Raw genomic sequence first — 20,434 nt, forward strand, 5'->3', positions numbered from 1 at the left:
TCTCTCTGAGCCTCCCTTCCCCTGTCCTCTCTCCATTGTGGGGAGCAGCTCACTAGGAACACAACTGGTGAGAAGTACCTCTCACTGACACACAACAAAATGTTCCCAGGAAAGCCCAGCCCACAGCTAATGAAAGCACCTTGTGCTGACAGCAGCTGCTGTAGAGGGAAATGTCAGGGGGACTATTACCAATAGCGACTTCACTTAGCTGACAGCAACCCTGGCCTTTGCTGTACCCAGAGACAATTTGTTTTCCTGACTGCTGGAAAGTACTAAGAGACATTACAAAAATGATGCATGCCCTGACCCTATCTCATCATCATTTGCTACGAGAGCCTTCAGGCTCTCTCCTGAAGGCTGCAGCTGCCAGTGGCTGTGGCAAAGCTTCCCATTGGCTCCATATGGTGATTCACAACTTGGCATTTAGTGGGGGCTGTTTCTGTTGGACCAGTTCACTCCTGAGCCAGGAGCAGGACACTGCAGGCAAAAAGGTTCATAGATATCTGCCATTCCCTTGCTGTTCAGCTCATGCACTTTTCTTTATACTCTGGATATATTTGCAGTAATAAAGAGTGAAACATCACTTCTAAATGGCAGCTTAGAGACAGCTGCAGAAGACAAAGTAATAGCCATAGGAAACACATTTCAATTACCCAGAGAAATCGCTTCAAAATCAAGCTGGATGCCCATTCAGGTCACAGATACCCAAGATATCCACACAAATGTCCTTATAGATGATCAGACCCAGACAATTCAAGATCCAAGGGAACACACAGTCCAGAGAACAGCTTCTGAAGCTCTGATGCTCTGACTACTGAAATCTTCAGGTACATAGAAACCGAAGATCGAAAATGCACGGAGACAAAAAACTTCACCTCAAGCTGAACTGATCATCCATGCAGTCTGGAGAGCTCAAAAGGCTCTTACTATCTAGGGAAGCTGCTAGACAAACATTCCCTTCTGCTGTTCCCAGATTGCTGGAAGTATGCTCACTGCAGTCACCCAGTGAGGGTATTAGGTGTGGGTCAGCAAGAATATCCTGCACACAAGGGAAAACACGACTCCTGGAAGACCAGATGAAAGGACATGAGCTGGTGTTGTACCAGAGGAGAGGGAGAGGTCCCAGACGTTTCACAGAGAGAAGATTCCACTAATCCATCACTCCAGCAACACTGGAAAGCCATAAATTAATTGCAGTGAAACACATGAAATTCTTCTCGCTAAGGAGATTCATGGACTGAGACAAGAGCTTCATGGCTTCTAGCAAGATGGAGAGCAGAGAGCGCAACAGGTGTATGAGAAGACACAGGGGAACAAGAGCAAGTGGCAGTACCACTCAGCCACTCATGGCTGTCCTCCACTGTAAGAAAGATTTTGCTTCTTGGCTTTCCTGGCCCGCCTTTACGCTTCTCGTAGAAGACAGTTCACTGTTGACCACGAAGGATCATTACAACCGAGACAGCTTATTGCTCTCAGGCATCACGTCACCAGCATCTTTATGCTACAAAGTGTATCTGGAAAGCAGAGGCTCTCTCCTGACTCAGTTGCCCATTGGCATGCACAGGATGGCATGAAAACAGTTAAAAATGCACCTAACAGAAAGGATTTAAGGAGAAGAGAGTGAAGTCAAGTCAGTTTGACCAAAGCTACCTTTTTGTTCTGTCTTTCCATGAAAGATTCATAGGATTTATTTGTTCTGTCTTTGGAAACCATAATATTCTGTATTTACCACAACAAAATTTTTCTTTCTGTAGTCCATCTACATGAATGTTACTAAAGACAATAACAACTGAATAAATACAACTTCTTCTGGGGTTTTGGGAGGCTAAGCTCCTTCAGTAGCTCTTGTCTCAAGTTTTCTACAGCAGTTACAGATCTTCCTTAAGAGACCAATCCAGTTTCCTCGAGCAGCAGAGAGGACTACAGTTAATTTTATTTAAATTTTGTGCCAGATCTGGCATATAATCGATATACCTTTGCCATCCTCTGGCCTGCACGAAGAAATCTTGTGTTTTTTCCCCCAATAGCTGTATTTAGAGCATAGGAGAACTAGACTGCCATTCAGTTATCTGGTTCCATTTCCATCCCTGCCATCATTTCCCTTTTCTAGGTCTTCTTTTGCCTTTCTGTGGGATATAGGCAACCAGCTTTGTAAAGCTGAGAGCTTCTTGCTGCCTGTGAGGGAAGCAGCTGGTACAAAGGGACTGGGAATCCAACTGTAATCTCTGATTCTAATATAAACAGACATCTTTAATTCAGCAATATGATGTTATTGATACCATTTTGTGAAACAGAGAAGTAAACTCCTTTCACATTCTTGGCGTGATTTGTATCTCTGAATCATCATTATCCTCAAACAAAACATTTGTAGACTCCTTTGCCTTGCAGTCCAGTGACTCTTGTAGTGTGCACCTGCCCTCAGAGAAGCTGCCAAGTTTGCACTCAGGTCCAGGTTTATTTAGAATAATGCTCAGGCAGGAATTATACAAATTTCACGTGGGAGGCTGGCCCTTTCAATAGTATAAATCAGCAGCAAAAGGTCTGATTTCAAGACACTACAGCTCTAGGGAAGCTTCATCACTCATATTAAGCTCTAGGTCCTGGATATGAAACAAATCTGTAGAAGCAGAAGGTCTACTTGAGCAGGCAGGAGCACCAGCAGCCACAACTGCAGGTGGAAAAACGTTATGCTCAACTCTTTACAGGAGGTCTGAGTCCTATAAGCCTCTTTCTAAAGGCTTTTTTTCCAACACATCAGTTTTGACTGCAGGTATTGGACAGGCTGCTCAGTTGTCAGATCTGTGTCAGTCAGGCCTTCCATGCTAAATCAACTTCATCCCACTTACTGAGGAGAAATACACTTCTGCTGGAATTATTCTTCAGTGCTTTTGCTATTGGGAGCACAGCTCCAGCAATATATGAACAGCAAACCCTGCAAACACTTCCTTTCAGTTCTGCTGATGCTCTCCAGCTCATTTGTGCAGTGACTGTGGCTATGTCTGAGTGTACTTAGCACGCTCCCCAACTCCTGAGCTGGATTTCCCACAATGTCAGATCTTACATCTCCCCTGTGTGACCAAGGTAGCTTTTAAAATGAGGTTTCCTGACAAAAATATGTGGATACTTCCTTTGCCACTCCAACATCATCCCGCTGTTATATTGCATTTGGAAAATACAAATGAGCATCCTTTCCCAGGAATTCAACTAGATTTACACATCATAAGGACACTTATCAGAGGCTCTATATTTATGCATCAGAGAACAATTACAGTCCATTGCTTAAGAGATAACAGTTAGTCCTCTACAGCAGCTGAAGGAAGGAAGGACAGGAGAAAAGCTTTAGCCTGAAAAATGAGTCTGTCCAGGGCTATGGGCTCACCCTCACTTTCCTTCCAGCCCCTCTGGCAATGGGCATTAAAATGTCTCTGGCAGAGCTGAGGGGGACTTGGTGAAACACATCTCTGAATTAGGAACTGGAAGTTCTCCAGGATGGCATAATCTTTTGTTATTAAGCTGTCTCACTCATTTCACAGTAGATACAGAAAGATCAAACACTGCTTGCATTTACAGAGGGTACTGGTGCACCTTTTATGTCTGCCATAAAAGCCAATTCTCTATGGCCTTGTTTTTTGCTTAGATGTCTTCTGGGGAAGAACACATTTGCTTTACACAGGGATGCAGGTAAAGGAAAAGAGTTGCATCATTTTCTCTTGTTTATATTATTTTACAGGAAGAAGCTGAAAGAGGTGGGGTTTTGGGTGGTGGGTGTGTCTCATTTTCTTGGACTATTAGCAAATATCGAGGCTAATCTTGGTGAGGTTTAAGAAAAAAATTCAGGTCTACTACTTCTTGCTGTTGGTGGCCTCTTCACTCGGGGAGAGCAGGGCAGGCACAACAGGCATCCATATTGATTCCCTATGGAATTGAGTAGTTGAGCACTACAGAATACAGAGGCAGAAAACGAGGCTGCTGTTTAATTGTTTCTAATAGTGATGCCTGTTGGGATGAGGAACAAGCTAGGGGGAGACCGCTGAGAAAAGAGTTATTAAATGAAAAAATAATACCTGCAACATAGCACACCAGGACAAGACTCACAAACTTTGGACCTAAACCAAAACTAACATGACTTAAATTCAAGGCCAGAGAAATGAACCACTTTTCCAGCAAGACATATGCTACCCTCCCATCAGGAAGATTTATTCACATACATCATATTCAAGGCCATCCCTTGCTTGTATGCCATGTGGTATGTAACCAAGACATAGCTCACTTTTCAACATCAAGGTAAAGAAATGACACAGGGGAAGGGGATTTCTATGCAAGAATGGGTCCATATATCTTTATGGAACGTCCAAGGCATAGCAGAACGGCATAGTACCGTCTACAGCAAGCAAGGTAAAGGTGTATGTCTTCAAGCCTCAGAAGGAGGACACATGCACAGGCTCAGATATCTAGCTACCTTATTGCATCAAAATGCATCAGACTCCCACTGAAGATAACAGAAGCCTGCTGTCAATATAATTTTGTTTTTCACTGATGGAGAGGAGCATGCCAGCTAGAGGTCCCTTTAAAAAAAGAAATAAATAAAATATCACCAAAAAAAAAAATCAGGTCTCTGGTACTCAGAGTTTAGCTTCCTCAGTCCTGATTTCAGTGTAACCAATAAGAGAAAAGAAAAACTTCCCTCATCTGACAGCCTAAGGGCCAGCACTTCTGCACAAGCACTGTATTCTTCCATGGGAACACAATTGTCATGCAAACACAACTGGCTCTTGGAAGCTCCCAGAGCTGAGAGGGCATAAGTATTCAGCAAATAAGCACACATCTATACATAACAAATCTGCATCTATTCAAGATGAAGCCTGGCTGCTGGCTAGCCACATAATACAGCATTCATGCCTACGCAAGCCACTGTCATATTGCTGGCACTTTCATGCGGTCTCAGAGCCACGTACAACTAAATCTGTATAAAACCAGATCATCTGCTCCAAAGGAAAAGCATAGAAATGGAATGTAACTCGGTGGGGGAAGGGAAAGGAAAGTTGCAGAAAAAATGACAATAAATGTAAGCATATTTGAATGACCGTGGTGTTCTTGTGGAATTATAGCAGGAGAAAAAGGAAGAAATAACACCATTCCTTTTACACTGTCTACCATCTATGGCAACTTATGCTGCTGACACCAATTTCCACCATTTTCCACTGGTCAATTAAATGCTGCATCACTCCCCATCAAACCTTTATTATAGTGGGATTGCTTCCTATACTAATTTCTTCAATATTTTGCCCAATTTGCTTGTGGGGACACCTGGTTAGGTTTGTCCTTCACACTGCAGAAGGCAGCTCCCACCTAGGTAAGGAGACTCCAGTAGTGATCCAGTGCTTGGCTTCAACATCAGTAACCATGACCATGTGGATGCCTATAGCTTAATGCTTCATTTTCTCAATGTCTGATTGATCTGCAAGTTGTTAAGTTTCACTGGGAAAGGAGCACAGGATACTTTAATTGGACATCAGAGATTTATGTTTGATGTATCATTTCCACCAAGAGATTTGGACTCTCCTGAGACAGAAGCAGGTGCAGAAATGGCTATTCTGAGTCACGCCAAAGATAAAACTGCTCAGGTGTCTTGTCTCTAACAACTGTCAGTAGCTAGCACTGAGGTGAACTGAGGAGGATGGAAATAGAGTGACCCTTTCCCAGTTACACTCTTCTACCTTCTGGCAACCTACTGTTCCGAAATTTTCTGTGACGTTATCACTCTTCACTTAAAAATAGCCTGTGACAGTTTCCTCTGTAACTTTTTCTGACTGCATTTGATCATTTGACCGCATGCAGTGCATGCAGTTTAGTGGGAGTACAGACAGACCGTGGTAGAGACCCCAGGAGGCTGTTTCCATACTTGAGACTTTATTCTGTGTGAGACTGAGCAGTGTGTGACACATGCTATGTTGGCATTGGCCGTTTTGGAGGCGAGTGGATACTTGACAACTTTTAAATGAGGTAAAAACTGAAATTCAGATGAAGTACTCAGACTGCAGACTCTTTCAATTAATTTCATTAGACAAGGGATCTCCCCCAGGCTACAAGGCTTCGAAGTGGTAGAGGAGATAAATTATCCTTCAAGTACAGATTCATGGCCATTCGCCACCTGGAAGTCTGCTTGGATTATTATTAATTTCCCCCCTCCTCAGTAGCAGTGTAAAATATCTGCAAACAGATTCAAGAAAAGGGGACATCTCTGGAATATAAACTCTGAGCTTCCCCTTGATTGCTTTCAAACTTCACTCTTGCAGCTTCCCAAATTCCCTCCTCCCTCTCCAAGACTATCAGGTTTTTCTCATTGTTTCTGAGGACTTGTTTAAAAAGACTGCCAGACATAATACTACCTCATCATTTCCTCCACTAGATGGATTACTTTGGGGAGGGGGGCAGAATACTGTGATTTTCATTGACCTTACGAAGAGACAGAGATAAATAACCTCTAAGGGGAGAAGTTAGTGTTCTATCATATGACGACACCAAAGAGCTTGGTAAAGCACAAATTGATTTGAAGTTAGGAGGACAACATACATGTAGAATGATAATCAATAGCTTTAGGAAAGTATTGTTCCATTTTTCAAGACACAGAGAAATTCACTTGCACTTATACATAAGTTATTTCTAAACATATTTCTTCTGCAGGTGGTTTAAAATCAAAACAGTGGGAAGGAAAAAAATAAGAGAGGGAGATATTTTTTCAGAAGCTTCATGAACTTCTTCCCGTATATTTTGTGATGAGACAAATCTTGGGGAATAAAGAGAGTGACATTCTCAGCCTATTCTGTTTCCCCAACAGTAAGACAAAAGGCCTGATCTATACCCAGCACTGCACGAGACAGCCAGAGAGGGTTCCATGCAAGAGGGGTGCGAAGAAAGACCAAGAGGTCAAACAAGGGCTGTGTCTTTGGCCTCTGTAGGACTGCAATGACCCCAGCAAGTGCTGGGGCCCAGGAGGCAGCCCAAGACAGCAACTGTGTATTATAAAAGCTGATGATTGCATACTGCAGAGGAGTCCTGCTCCCAGATCAGCAGAAGACAACAAGGCAAAGTACTGATGTTAAGGTTCATGCTGCAGTGTAGAACCCCCCAAAGTGCTGGCCAGAGTTGGAATACCCTGATGCACTGTTATGGGAGAGTGTTGCTTTTAAACAGCTTGCAAATTAGGCAAGTATAGAGGAAGATAAAGAGGTCTGTATAAACAAAGTGCTCTGGGGCCAGCAGACGTGTTTCACCTTTTCTCCCTCTTGCTGGGATGAATCTAAGTACCTTAGACTGTCCAGATACTGGAGGGCTGAGAAGAGTGGACACATGCACACACACTTCTGATTTTTGCCTTATCAGCTGTTTAAATGCTGCAGTCAAGCAGAGGGCTTAGAGGCAGGACTGCTGCAAGCTCTCTCCCTGCCATAGATAAACAAAACCAAAGCAGCCATCCTCTCTTCTTTTCAGGACTGATGATACCTTACCTGCTGGACAGAAGCTGCCCCAACCGCTGAGCTGCAGCAAGGGAGCAGGACAACCTACCACCAGGGCAGCTGAGTCACCTGTCACTGCCCATTCAGTACCTGGGAGGAAATTCCTGTGGGAATTGACACAAAACTCAATTGTTCTGGCTTGCAATCCCCTAATTTCATGTGCCACTTCCTCTCAAGACTGCATGTATATGAACTCCAGGGAACCTTGAAATGAGGATCAATTTTGCACTAGTCACATGCACATCCCACCAATGTCTTTTACATTATGATAGCACTGCAGAAATTCTATTTCCTTTTTTAATCCCATGAGATATATTGCTGCTGAGGACATGTGAAAGCAGAGCAGTTCCACCCTCCATGATTTGGTCAGCCCTGCACCACTGCTTTAGACTGCGTCTGGAAAAAGGTCTAAAATACAGTCAAGTTCCAGAAACTGAATTGTTTGTCTGCAGGCTAAAGTGTAAACATCAGGAAAGAAGGAAGGAGACCAGAGCTGAAGTGAAGATGAATGATAGGAGAGACCATGAATTAGTTCTTCAAGTCACAGATAGACTACACAGCAAAGCAGGAGACCACAGCACTAAAGCATCAATATCTTTCCCATCAGATGACTTCCCTTCTGCTTCTGCTCCCAGGAGAGGCACTGACAGATCTTCCCTTGCCAGACTCACTGCTGCTGTTGGTGTGATCTCCTCACAGGAGGAAGAGAAGTTACAGCTATGGTTGCTGTGTTCGGACAACATATTTGCTACTGATGTCCCTGCCTCCCACAGGGCATCTATGTACACCTGTACATATATATATATGTGTGTGTGCACACATACAAGTGACGAGGATAAGCTGTCATACATTAAGAGCACTATTAACACTACGTAATGGAATTATCAAAGCCACCCAAATGCTGGCATAATAGATAGTTCTTCATCATTAACAAAAACTGCCAACAGAATAGCTACCAGGATCCAAATGTTTAATTTTCAGACTGAGGAAGCACAAAGCTCTCCATGGGCTGCTCAACAGCGAGGTGATCCCATGACCAGTATCTCTGAGGCATTAAAGAGGGCAGAAACAACAGCAAGTTGATATCAATCAGATCAGAGCTAACCACTAGTCCCCAAAATAAGACTTTAATAACCTATGAAGTTAAACCTGTAATAAAAAAAAGAAAAATAATAAGCACTTCTATTGTCATATCTGTGTCCCCTGGTCCCAGTCAGGACAGCAGCATGGCAGCACTGGGACACCTTCAGTGCCAGCTCAGCAGACTTGATTTTTTTCATCCACCTCCAGGCTGGAAAAGGAGCCAGGGAGAGTTCCTGCTCCCTGAAATTATCATTAGTATTGCAAATGCAACTCAAAGCTCTGGCCAGGGCCCCACTCTGCTCATTTCATGGGCAGAACCTCAGTCAAAATGCTGGAGACACAAGCAGAAGCCTCAGAAACAAAACCCACAGGCTGCTTGTGTTGGAGCTCACACAAGCACCAGGAGCTTGCTGCCAGGCCATGGCCCCAGCGTATGGAGTGGCTCCCTGTTGTTGCCTGTCCCATGGCAAACGCTGTGGTAAAGCCTGGCAAAGAGCCAGGTGCCAGGTGCCCACCAAGTCCTTTTATGACTCTCCCTCCTGTCACCATCAGACAAGGGGCTGTCCTCACTGGACACAGATCTGATGTACTCAGTGGTGTCAGATTTGGGGAGGGAGTGCTGCCAGGTAACAGCTTGCAGATAGGATAAAAGCAAAATAAGGATCTCTTAGCAAGATAGATGGCCATCTCAGGCATGTAGGAATGAAAATTGAGATATCAGTCAACACAAATAGTTGGAGTTCCTTAGCTGGCCAGCAGACAGTCCCAAAATTGTTTCCAGTGTTTAGCTAGTGCTATGTGATCAATCCACCACTATACATCATAGGCTCATCTTTCTTTCTTGTCTGAAAAACTTCTAGGAGTTATCCAAAATGCAACAGGATGCACTCTTTTTTCCCGACAAACAGCAGTTCACCACAGCAGCATGACTCCTCTCTCTCTCTTGCCCTCCTCCAACCCCTCTAGCAACTGTACCACAACTGTAGACATTTGTCCTGTGGTATCAGAAATCAGCTGCACAGTGAGAGGGGAAATACATGAACCTTAAAAAGCAACATGTGACAGGGAGCAGAGCATGCCCCTGCCCTGCATTCACTGGCCTTCCTCCCCTTTCCCAGCACCAGTGTGGCTCCACACCCATTCTCCTGGGTATCACTCTGCCTCACCATGTACTGCTGAGCTACAGTTGCTCATCTTTCCAGCCTTTCCCCTTGAGTGTGCTCCAACTGCAATTTCCCCAGATGCCTTCTTATTCTCAGACACAAAGTCCGGAGCTAAAGCACAAAGCAAGTGCTGTGTTTCCTCCAATGTCTTCTGCTATCTTTCCTCAGACTGCTTGGCAATATCGTTCCGCTGTCTTTGGGGATTCTCTTAATACCTTACAATTATTTTGCTTTCCTCATCCTATCCCTCTTCTCACTTTTTATGCTCATTTTCTTTCCCTTGCACTCATTTTGGGATCTTTCTATCTTTCTCCTCACCAAACTTCCTTCCCCTCCTTTCCAGTTTTCAGCTGGGAACAGAGTGGATTTCCTCTGCTCTGTTTAAATCTCTCCTGGATTCACACCAGAAAGACAGGAGACAAGGAGAGAAAGTAATGATCTTTAGCAGGATTCTTTTGGTATTGTTTTTTTATTTCTCTTCCTTCCTCTCACCCCCAACTAAAGAGAACTGCTTATATTAATACAAGCAATTGAGAATGAAAAGGGCAAATGTATTTACCTGACTTTTTGTAAATGCAGCTGATAGCATCATAGGATCTGCAGGCTGTATTTACAGCACCTTCTGGGGAAGCTGTGTGGACAAGATAAAGAAAAGAAGAGGGGTAAGTTCTACTTAGCAGAGGGAAAACATTAAATTATAGTACCAGCTAAATACTTTCTATAAAAGTCATTTCACAGGAGGGGAAAAAAAAGGACATTTATCAAAAAAATTGTTGTTTTCATTATATTTTAAGAGTGTTATTGTAAAAAAAACAAAAACACACCTCAACAGAAACAAACAAGTAAACAAAAGAAAAAAAAATACAAAAACCAGAATCATTAAACCTGACAATCACAGAACAAAAATCCTAAAACCAACTGAGAAACATCTACTGGACAATTTCAATTTCCATAAGGGGAGAAAAAAATAAAAAGGAGAAAGCCATTGTTTTGTAAGCAAAGTATTTTCACTTTCTTGGAAAACAACAAATTTCATGTCAGACACTAAAGTGCTCGGAGTTTTAGAGATTGCTTGTGAAAAACAATTAACAATTTTGACTCATGTGCTGTCCTTGAGCAATCTATAGGAGCCACTTTTGTTCCCAGGATCCCACAAGTGGCTGCAGGAAGGGTGCATCCATCAAGTAACACTCCTGCATCCGTCAAGTAACGCTCCTGCAGACTCACCTGCCCGCCTCTGAGTGCCAGAGGCTTCTCACTGCACTTCATCTCACCAAGAAGAAGCTGAAGCTTGGCCTTGTTGTATTTACAAATTATCAGAGGCAGCAAAAGGGCAAGACTGTGGTTGGCAATGGGCAATAGTATTCTTCTGGCATCGGAAATGTAAGAAAAAGGAGTAAAGCAGGGATAGAAAATATGCCAGGTCATATCTGGGGATATTTGTTTCATGTGGTGAAGGAAGATGCTAGAACAGCTTTTCTAGGCTTGATTGCTGCCAGAAGGTAGCTACTAGTTAAAAATCTCAGCTGGTAAGTCATTTGGGTACAGTAATTCTCACACGCTGGCACCCTCTGTTCTTTGAAAGAGAGGAAGAATTAGCAGGAGCCCAAGGAAAATTCAGACTGCCCCTCCCAGACTCCAATAAACTCAGCAACATGGCATTTAAGGTCTCCCGAGAAGGGAATTTAAGCATAGAGGAAAGCAAGAAAATTGGCAGTTACTGAGAAAGGCCATGTTAAAGCACAATAGCAACCTATCCTATTGTGACAGAAAGATAGGAAGCAGAATAAGAGCCTGTTATATAGCTGTGCCTAGAGCTCTTTAGGAACCTGAAAATTAAAAAGAAATTACAAAAATAAAAAGTGAAAACTACACCACAAAGCTAAGGACCAGCATAAAAGAATATAATAAAAATCAGAAACACTAAAGCACAAAATTAATTACAATTAGTAGTGGACATAAGGCCACAGGTAAAAGTGACAGAGTATCAGCAGAGGCAGAAAAAGAGAATATGCAGGCTATTATTTAGTGGGAAAAGAGGAAACAATAGCTCAATAGCTGGCATAAAGAAGAACGAAGCAGCCTCGTCCTTCAGGCTTCATAACATACTTCAAGAATTAATTCAAACATGGGGACAGAAATGCCAGCTAGAGCACAGAAAGAAAAAATCTTGAGATAAATGAGATATGGTCAAATTATCCGTGCCTTCTGAGATTCACTCTCAAGCACTGAAGGTACCAGCTGTAGAAATCTCTGATCTGTTCAGAAATCATCCCTGAAATTTAAGGCGTGGGAGAGATCCCAGGAGACACAGGAAGGGCAAAATACAATACCTTTATTTAAAGCAACGGAAAAGGAAAATATAGAAAAATGTAGAATATACAGACTCCCTGAAAAACCCAACAAAAACACTAGAACAGACTATTACCTGATCAATACATAAAAACCCAAAGGAAAACCAGTTAATAACATAAAGCTCAACATAATGAATTTATCAAGAAAAGAAATCATTTCAGTTGCTCATTTCAGTAAAAAAATATGTCAATTCTAGAGAAAACAAATTTTCCTCTTTGACAAGGTAACTAGCTTAATGGGTAAGGAAGCAGTTGAAATAAGCTGTCAATTTTGTCCCATGGGACCATAAGCAAATTAAGGAAGTACAGTTCTTTAGCTTTTTGGACACTTGAGCATACCTGGCCAGACCCCTTTGGTGTCTATGTTACTATCAAATTTTTAATAGGAAAACATTTACAAGAAAGAATGCTTACATGGACCAACTGCAAACTATGTGATATGGCTTTGCCACCAGTGTCAGTGATTTACCACCAATCTGAGATTTCATCTGGATCCCAAAAGAATCTGTCCTAGTCCTGGATCTGTTCCAATTCTTCATTAGTATCTTCAACAACTGAGGAGTGTGTGCACTGAAAAAATATCTACAGATGACTCCAACTTAAGAGCACATTTGTAGAACAAAATGAATTCAAAATAATCTCAACTTGGAGAAATTATCTGAAATCTACAAGTCACAATTCAATAAAGCCTGTGACAAAATACAAAGCTAGAAATGAAGAAAGCAAGTGCCGAGACATCAGACCAGGAATAACTGAGAAGTTAAAAGCATGTATGTATGTCAAGGTACAGTGAAATGCAAACTCAACATGAATCCAGTCTCATTTTAGCAACCGTTAGTGCCATCTGCAAAAATCATGGGGAAACCTCTCTGTGCCCTCTCGGTGAGAGCTGCACTGGTGTCTGGTATCCAGGGCTGTGCAACAGACATGAAGGTCGAAGCAGAAGAAAATGTAGAGGACAGCTGCAAGAGAGACAGAGGCTAAGGAAGCATGGCACCAAAGGAGATGGTGAAGGACATTGCATTGTTTGTCCTGGAAAACAAGAAAGGTATTTTTTAGAAAGAGGTGTTAGAAAAAACTTTCCAATGGAAACTGATATTTTTTCCCCCTTGCCAGGGGGTGGGGGAAGTGGCTTTGATATTTAGAAAATAAATTTTTAAGAATACACATTATTTAGTTGTATCTGTTTTAGAGCTTAGTGGATGGATCTATTACTTTCTCTTTGCTCTCCTGAAGAAAAAATAGGATGATGAAAATGAGAAGAGCAGGCGAACAGGAGAAAAGCAATTAGAACTAAAAAACTACTATCTTGTCAATTTTCAGAGATGACAAACAATAAAAGACAAAAATCCAAATAATGAATGTTATCCCTCCTTCTTAATTAAAAAATTGAAATAAAGAGGAATACTTCCTATTATTTTCTATGAAAGCATATCTGGATATTTTTCACCAACTCTGGATGGTTTAGTCCTTCAGCTGCTTCAAGAGCTGAAATTACCCACCCCTGCCACCAAAGACACAGATATCACAGGTCCTTCTCTGTGACACTCTCCTCTCAGCTTCTTCCCAGGGCAAGCTGAGACCTTATCAACAGTATCAGAGTAGGGATTTTTTTCTATTATTCTGTATTGATTTGGCCACCCTATTAGCAACAATATAGTTACTCATCAGAGCTAATGCATTATCTTTGATCATCCTCCTAGTTTACATTTTTATGTCTTTTATTCACATCTCACAACCCTCATTATTATACACATTTCCAAACTTTCATCTCCCAAAGGGCAGAGAGGGAATAACAGGGAAGTTGGAATTTAACAAGATTTAGCACTAAGCTTTGATTTATTGAATCAAAGGCCAGGGAGAAAGATCACAGAGAAGGAAAAGGGCAGGAGAGGAACAGTGCACAACAATAATTTGCAAAGATCTTAGGTGCCAGCAAAACCTTGATTGTTAATGACCATTTTCTTTCTGGAATGCTGATGGTGAGGCAAAACCTCTCTAGCCTCCCAGACTCACAACTTCCCCCAATGTGTGGAGTCAGGCAGGCAGCTAAGACAGAGGCTAGCCAGCAGCTCAAGGGCTGTCATCCTCACCACGTGCAGATACAGACATCCCCAGGAAGATGCCCACAGGCTCAGCAAGACTGGACTATTGCTTAGCCCACCACTGCCTTTCTTTACAGCGTAAGACCACAAGCAGAGCCTGGCTCATTCTCTTTCTCATGTCACCTCTCTGCTCAGCTGTGTGGGAAAACTATTGACCTCCCATGCCTAACAAAACAGCTGCACTGGTCAGAGGGAGAAAGGTCAACCCAAGAAGAGGGAGCCCCAGTGCCTACAGCAGCAAAACAGGGTCCTTAGATTGGCCAAGACAGTGTAGCTGGTGTCTTCTTACAGGAACTTCTTACAGCAACTTCTTACAGGAGCCACCATTACAGCCCCTTCCCCACTACCAGAAATGGCTCCACACAAACCCATGACACCCTGAAAAGCTAAAGATGGTAGTTTTGACACAAACCCATCCTCAAGAGGTATGTCGGAAGAGCAATGGTGTTTAAGGCCCCAAGATCCTACTCCTCTCTTTATAAGGGCTGCTCCTCCCCACAAAAGTTTATCTCCAGCTTCACTGGCTTCAGTTACTCCTTCCACAAATTAAGGATGTGAAAACTGAGCTACACTTGAAAAAGCTGCCTCCTCCAACTAAGTAAACAACAAAACCATGGCTGCCCAACAGTCTCACAATTGGCATGACGGGGGAGAGCCACTGCAGGGTGATGGAAGGAAAGAATGCGGTTGCTCCCTGTTAAACTGCTATCTGACATGTAAAAATAAGAACAGCTCCATCTGCAAGAGCCTTTTAGCTGTCAACACCTGCAGATACACAAATGTTTTGCAAAAGACAGATACATCTCCTGATTTCTAAATTGTTACCCAGGACACCAGAGGTGCAGGCAACCAGCCTGCACGATCAAAGGCGGCAGAAGTCAGCATAAATTTGTCAGAAGCTTTGAGATCCTCTGTGCAAACATACTAACCACGTGCAAAACAGAAAGGGTAGACTGAATTAAGGAAGACATGGCTCGTGGTGTCCCTATTTGCTGGATAAACAAAGGACTCCTGTAGATAAACGAAAGATTCTGAGTCTAGTACTTCTCCCAGTGCCAGATTTGGGGATAAAGCCACAAACAAAATGGGTTTCTTAGAATAAGCTGGTCTGTTTTGGCTTTTGGCACTGGAAATGACAGAGATTTGTGTTAGTGGGACTCCAGAGTGCATTAATCCTTTATAAACGTTTTTTAAATAATACATGTGCCCTGAAAGAACATGTGAGGACTGCCTCATTAAACTGAGATCTAAATTTAAAGGCATCATTTATTAAACTGCTACTAACACCTTCCAGTCTCACAGGAAGTCCACAGCACAAACATATCCCCTTCCTGACCTGCTGGATCCCTCCCCAGCCCAACCAAGTCCTCACTGCCCTGCCAAAGTAGAAAGACAGAGAGCTGCAGGGCCCTGGGGCACTGGAATGGTCTTCCCACGGCCACTGCCAGGCCAGGCCCCAGCACGGGAAGACACTGCTGAGCCTCCCTGCCCAAGGGCTTGGTGCAGAGCCCAGTAGCAAGGGAGATAGTGAGCAGCAGCCTGTGAAGTTCTTGCTTCCCCCAACAGAAGGGAAATACATGATATGGTGTATATTAAGACATCACCATGACTTTAACCACAGCTTTTATAAGCATCGTCTTTGACTTCTGAACTCCTCAGCTAGCAAACTCTGTTATACATGCTTGTTTATGCAGGTGGATGATTTCCATGCTTAAGGCAAAGCTCACAGTAAGTGTTTTTCTCTGTCAGGGATCTATTGACCTACCTTAAGAAGCAGAGATGTGACTGTCCAGAAGCTGAGTTCTCCAGTTCTCCCATCCATCCCAGGTCCCAAGTAGGCAGTGGGCCAGTCTCTTTTAGTTGACTCCAAAACGAAAGTCCTGACAGCACTGTGCTACCCAGATGAGTTCATTGACACCTGACTTTGTCTCTTCCAGGGTTCATGAATGTACAACTTTATCTGTGTCTATGCACCTGATACCTCATCTGCAACACATGTGCTTTTCCGATATGGGGTATTCCTGTCCTATACTGAGGTTGTAAGGTCCTTTAGCAGTGAGCAAATGGGGTTGAGGACTATCTGCAAACATCTTTAATGCAGTTGTGCTTTACAGAATCCCCAGACCACTGAAGGTTAAGATCTGGTACTTCTACGGGTTAATCTAGATGAAGATGTATGATGAATGGATCTTCTAGCTACCACTAAGCCATAGTGGTGATTCCTCTTTATTTATGGCACAATAAGCAGGAACACCAGTCTCTTTTTCTTAGAGAAGCAGCCTTTGGGCAGACGTTTTCCATTTGAGGATCTCCAAGTGCTTGGACTTTAACCTCACTGTACTGGAGGAAGCACTATCTGCATTCTATTCTCCAGAAGAGATCAGAACAACTAGCACCCAGTTTTTCTTTGCTTCAGTTTCAATAGTAAAACCAGCTCTTCTCTGTGCACCTGTCCAGTCAGAAGACAGAGGCAGTGGACAGAATGAGGCTCCCTTAGTCCAAGGGGAAATGGTGTGAGACCTGCTGCTCCACCTTGACGCACACAAATCGATGAGGCCAGATGGAATCCACCTGAGTGTGCTGAGGGAGCTGGCAGAAGTTCTTGCCGAGCCACTCTCTGTCATCTACCAGCAATCCCATGACAAGATGATCCACTTAGTGGATAGAGGAAAGGATATGAATGTAGTCTCCCTGGACTTTAGTAAGTCCTTTGATACAGTCTCCCACAGCATCCTCCTGGAGAAACTGGCTGTCTATGTCTTAGATGAGCCTACTTTGAGATAGGTGAAAAACTGGCTGGATGACTGGGCCCACGGAGTCATAGTGAATGGAGTTAAATCCAGTTGGTGGCTGGTCACCAGCGGTGTTCCCTTGGGCTCAGCACTGGGGCCTATTTTGTTTAACATCTTCATCAAATACCTGGATGAGGGGACCAAGCACACCTTCGTTAAGTTTGCTGATGACACCAAGCTGGCAAGTGTGTAGAATCTGCTTGAGGGCAGGAAGATTCTTCAGAGAGATCTGGACAGGCTGGAGCGATGGGCTGAGGCCAGTTGTACAAGGTTTAACAAGGCCAAGTGCTGGGTCCCGACACTTGGGCCACAACAACTCCATGAAACACTACGGGCTTGGAGCAGAGTGGCTGGAAAGCTGTCTGTCAGAAGAGGACCTAGAGGTGTTAATTGACATATGACTGATCATGAGCCAGCAGTGTGCCCAGGTGGCCAAGAAGGCAAATGGCATCCTGGCTTATATCAGAAATAGTGTGGCCAGCAGGGCCAAGGAACTGATCGTTCCCCTGTACTCAGTGCTGATGAGGTTACATCTCCAGTGCTGTGTTCAGTTCTGGGCCCCTCACTCAAGAGGGACATGGAAAAGCTGGTGAGTGTCCAGAGAAAGGCAACAAAGCTTGTGGAGGGTCTAGAGAAAAGTCTTCGGAGAAGTGGCTGAGGGAGCTGGGAATGCGTAACCTGGAGGAGACTGAGAGGAGATGTGATCACTCTCTACAACTATCTTAAGGAGAGTTGTAGTGAGGTGGAGGTCCATCTCTTCTCTCCAGTAATGAATGAGGACATGAGGAAAAGGGCTCAAGATGCTGCAGGAGAGGTTTAGGTTGGACATTAGGAAGAACTTTTTCACTGAGAGGGTTATTAAGCATTGGAACAGGCTGCCCAGGGAGGTGGTGGAGTCACCATCCCTGGAGACATTTTAAACATCCATAGATGAGGTGCTGAGGGATATGGTTTAGTTTAGTGATATGCTTTTCAGTGTGAGGTTAGTGGTTGGACTCAGTGGTCTTAGAGGTCTTTTCCAAACATAATGATTCTATGATTCTGCTGTGAGGCCACGGCAGGGTGGAGAGCAGAGTATCAGAGTGGTGATGTGCAGACCTGAACCCTTCCATTTTCCCCTTGGACCAATGCAGGGGTTTGCCACCAGTACCAGGTATCCTGGTTTACATGATCAGCAACAACAGTTTTGACAGCACTTATCAAGTGAACAATCAAAAGGCCAACAAAAAGACATAAAAAAAACCCCTAGAAACAGAAAAAGAGAAATTCCTGACATGGTCTAATTTGAGGTCTAACACCACACAGGTCTGCAATAAATTGGAAATTTTCTTCACATAGTAGAGATCAATAAATGTAATTATTTGGACTTAAACCTCATGAATTCTGAAGAACCTCTCAGATTACTTGGAGAATAAGTACTATTTTATATGATGTCAAAGCTGATCAGAATAACAACGCTCACAGCAAAGACACTATCAGCAGGAACAAAAGCTTACAGTATCTCACTATGCCTCATTCTTCTTAAAGGAATATTACTACGACAGAAATCACTTAAACTAAAAAAAAATTATACCTCCTCTCTTGAGCTGTTAGCAAAGTAAGCTGCACTTGTAAACCTGTCATCATGCCAGTCACCCTCTCTGATCTGAAACCTAACACGTTCTTCAAATTTCATTTGTTTTCCTCATGGACATCGGCTGTTCGGGCTTATGCATTCTTTAAGATGGATGGTGAAGTTAGACAGGACTGACTGTCAAAGACAGGGCCTAAACCATGTTTCCATAGACCTGTATTCTGACATTTGAGAGAAGGTAGGACTGGCATCCAACTCATCCTTGATATTGGAAAATTAAAACATGAGCAGCAAGCTAAGTCGGATGCAAAAGCTGCCCTGGTTTGGGCTGTTTCCAGGACCTTTACGTACACTGGTATGAATCAGGAGTAATTCCACCGAAGTCAAGGTACTGCTCAGCTGGAAAACTGGCATTAGAGGAGAATTTCTCAGGCCCTGGGGTTGAATCACTTTCACTTCCCATTAATCCTCCCTGGTTTCCCAGCACTGAGCTTGTGTCAGTACGGGACAAAATCTGAAACAAATTTGTTTCCAGCAGCAGCCCAACAGCCCAAAAGTCTATGCATTTTAACCAAGGCCACATGCTGAAGTCGAAATGCCATCCTTAGAGATCAGAGTATTTAGGCTGTACTTGCCTCAGTTGCAGTAAAGGGAATTTCAACCACTTTAGATGGTGCATGACCTCATCTAAGCAGAAAAAACAGGTCAGACACATCCATTTCTGCATACCACTCCTGGGCCCTGGCACCCACAACCTGCCTAATATAATTTGATTGTCACTGGCAAAGATTTGTGTATAATCTAGGTCAGCATTTGAAACACTCAAGCAGAGACAGATCCCAGACCCTGGCTTCTGTATTTCCTGCAAGACAGGTTTTATGCCACACTACATGCAGAGAAGGCCGTCCTTTTCCACTTAACTAAAACATGGAGGGAAAGTTCATCACAATCTTTTGGCTAGAGCCCAAAGAAGCTATCACCCCACTCAGCTGGAAGTGGCATGTGCAGTGAAAGAGCTGGTCAGTATATACACAGAGCTGTAATTATCCCTGCAAGTCTTCCTGCTAGAAATACACATTACCATTGGTTCGGTCAGTCTGCTTCAGAGTAGTTCCCAGGCTAAAATAAGTGTCGAGGTCCACAAAAAGACTTTTTCAACTGGTAGAAGAGTGTTGTTAGTTTGATTCACCCACTCCACTTCTCTGTGAGGATAGAACTGACAGGTTAAGGGTAGATCCCTATGAGATGATGAAAAAGGATGAAAGTGCCTGAAAATCCCCACGTTTCAAGAAACAAAGCTGGGAAAATCTTCAAAGCAAGAATAAACTTGAAAGATAAGTAAACTTAAGCAGTGACCTTCCTTTGCATTTCCAGCCAGTGCAGGCCAGGCCTTCTCACAAGGCTACTACTGAAGATGGAACCATACTGGGATATGAATTCTGACACTTTACGGTGCCATGGAGAATTGTTATGGAAGCAGGAAGAAAAACCAAGTAGAACCAAGTCAGGCAGAGGAAAGGGAATTGATTTACTTTGTGGCAGAGCCTTTATCTACCCCAAGAAATCCAAAACAGGTATCAGCATAGCTGATGGCCACTCTAGCCTCCCTTCCTCAGGGCTAGATGTATCTGTATGTGTGTCGTTTACTTCTTGGAGCCAGTTCTCAAGATATCATCCACAGTTTGTGAAGTACCAAGGCTGTACCCAGGCTGACAGTACACAGAGACCTATCTCCCAGCAGCAACCTCTGTGAAGTGCCAGTTGTTTTCCGACATTCAGCTCTGGGACACATGATGTTACATTCAGCTCATCCCAAATTTCTCATCTGAGAAGTGGAGCAGGGAATG

At 43.4% G+C, this 20,434-nt stretch overlaps 1 protein-coding gene across 1 annotated transcript in view; it reads right to left on the reverse strand.

Annotated features, from left to right (window-relative positions):
* Positions 1-10,307: 10,307 nt before the first annotated feature.
* Positions 10,308-20,434, reverse strand: part of SUPT7L (SPT7 like, STAGA complex subunit gamma) — a 48,955-nt gene continuing 38,828 nt past the window's right edge. The window contains exon 5 of the mRNA XM_061991281.1: positions 10,308-10,394. The gene's annotated coding sequence lies outside the window, so the exon portion shown is untranslated. The remainder of the gene's footprint in view (positions 10,395-20,434) is intronic.

Source organism: Colius striatus, chromosome 2 (genome assembly GCF_028858725.1).
Source record: "Colius striatus isolate bColStr4 chromosome 2, bColStr4.1.hap1, whole genome shotgun sequence".
In the NCBI taxonomy this organism is placed as follows: domain Eukaryota; kingdom Metazoa; phylum Chordata; class Aves; order Coliiformes; family Coliidae; genus Colius; species Colius striatus.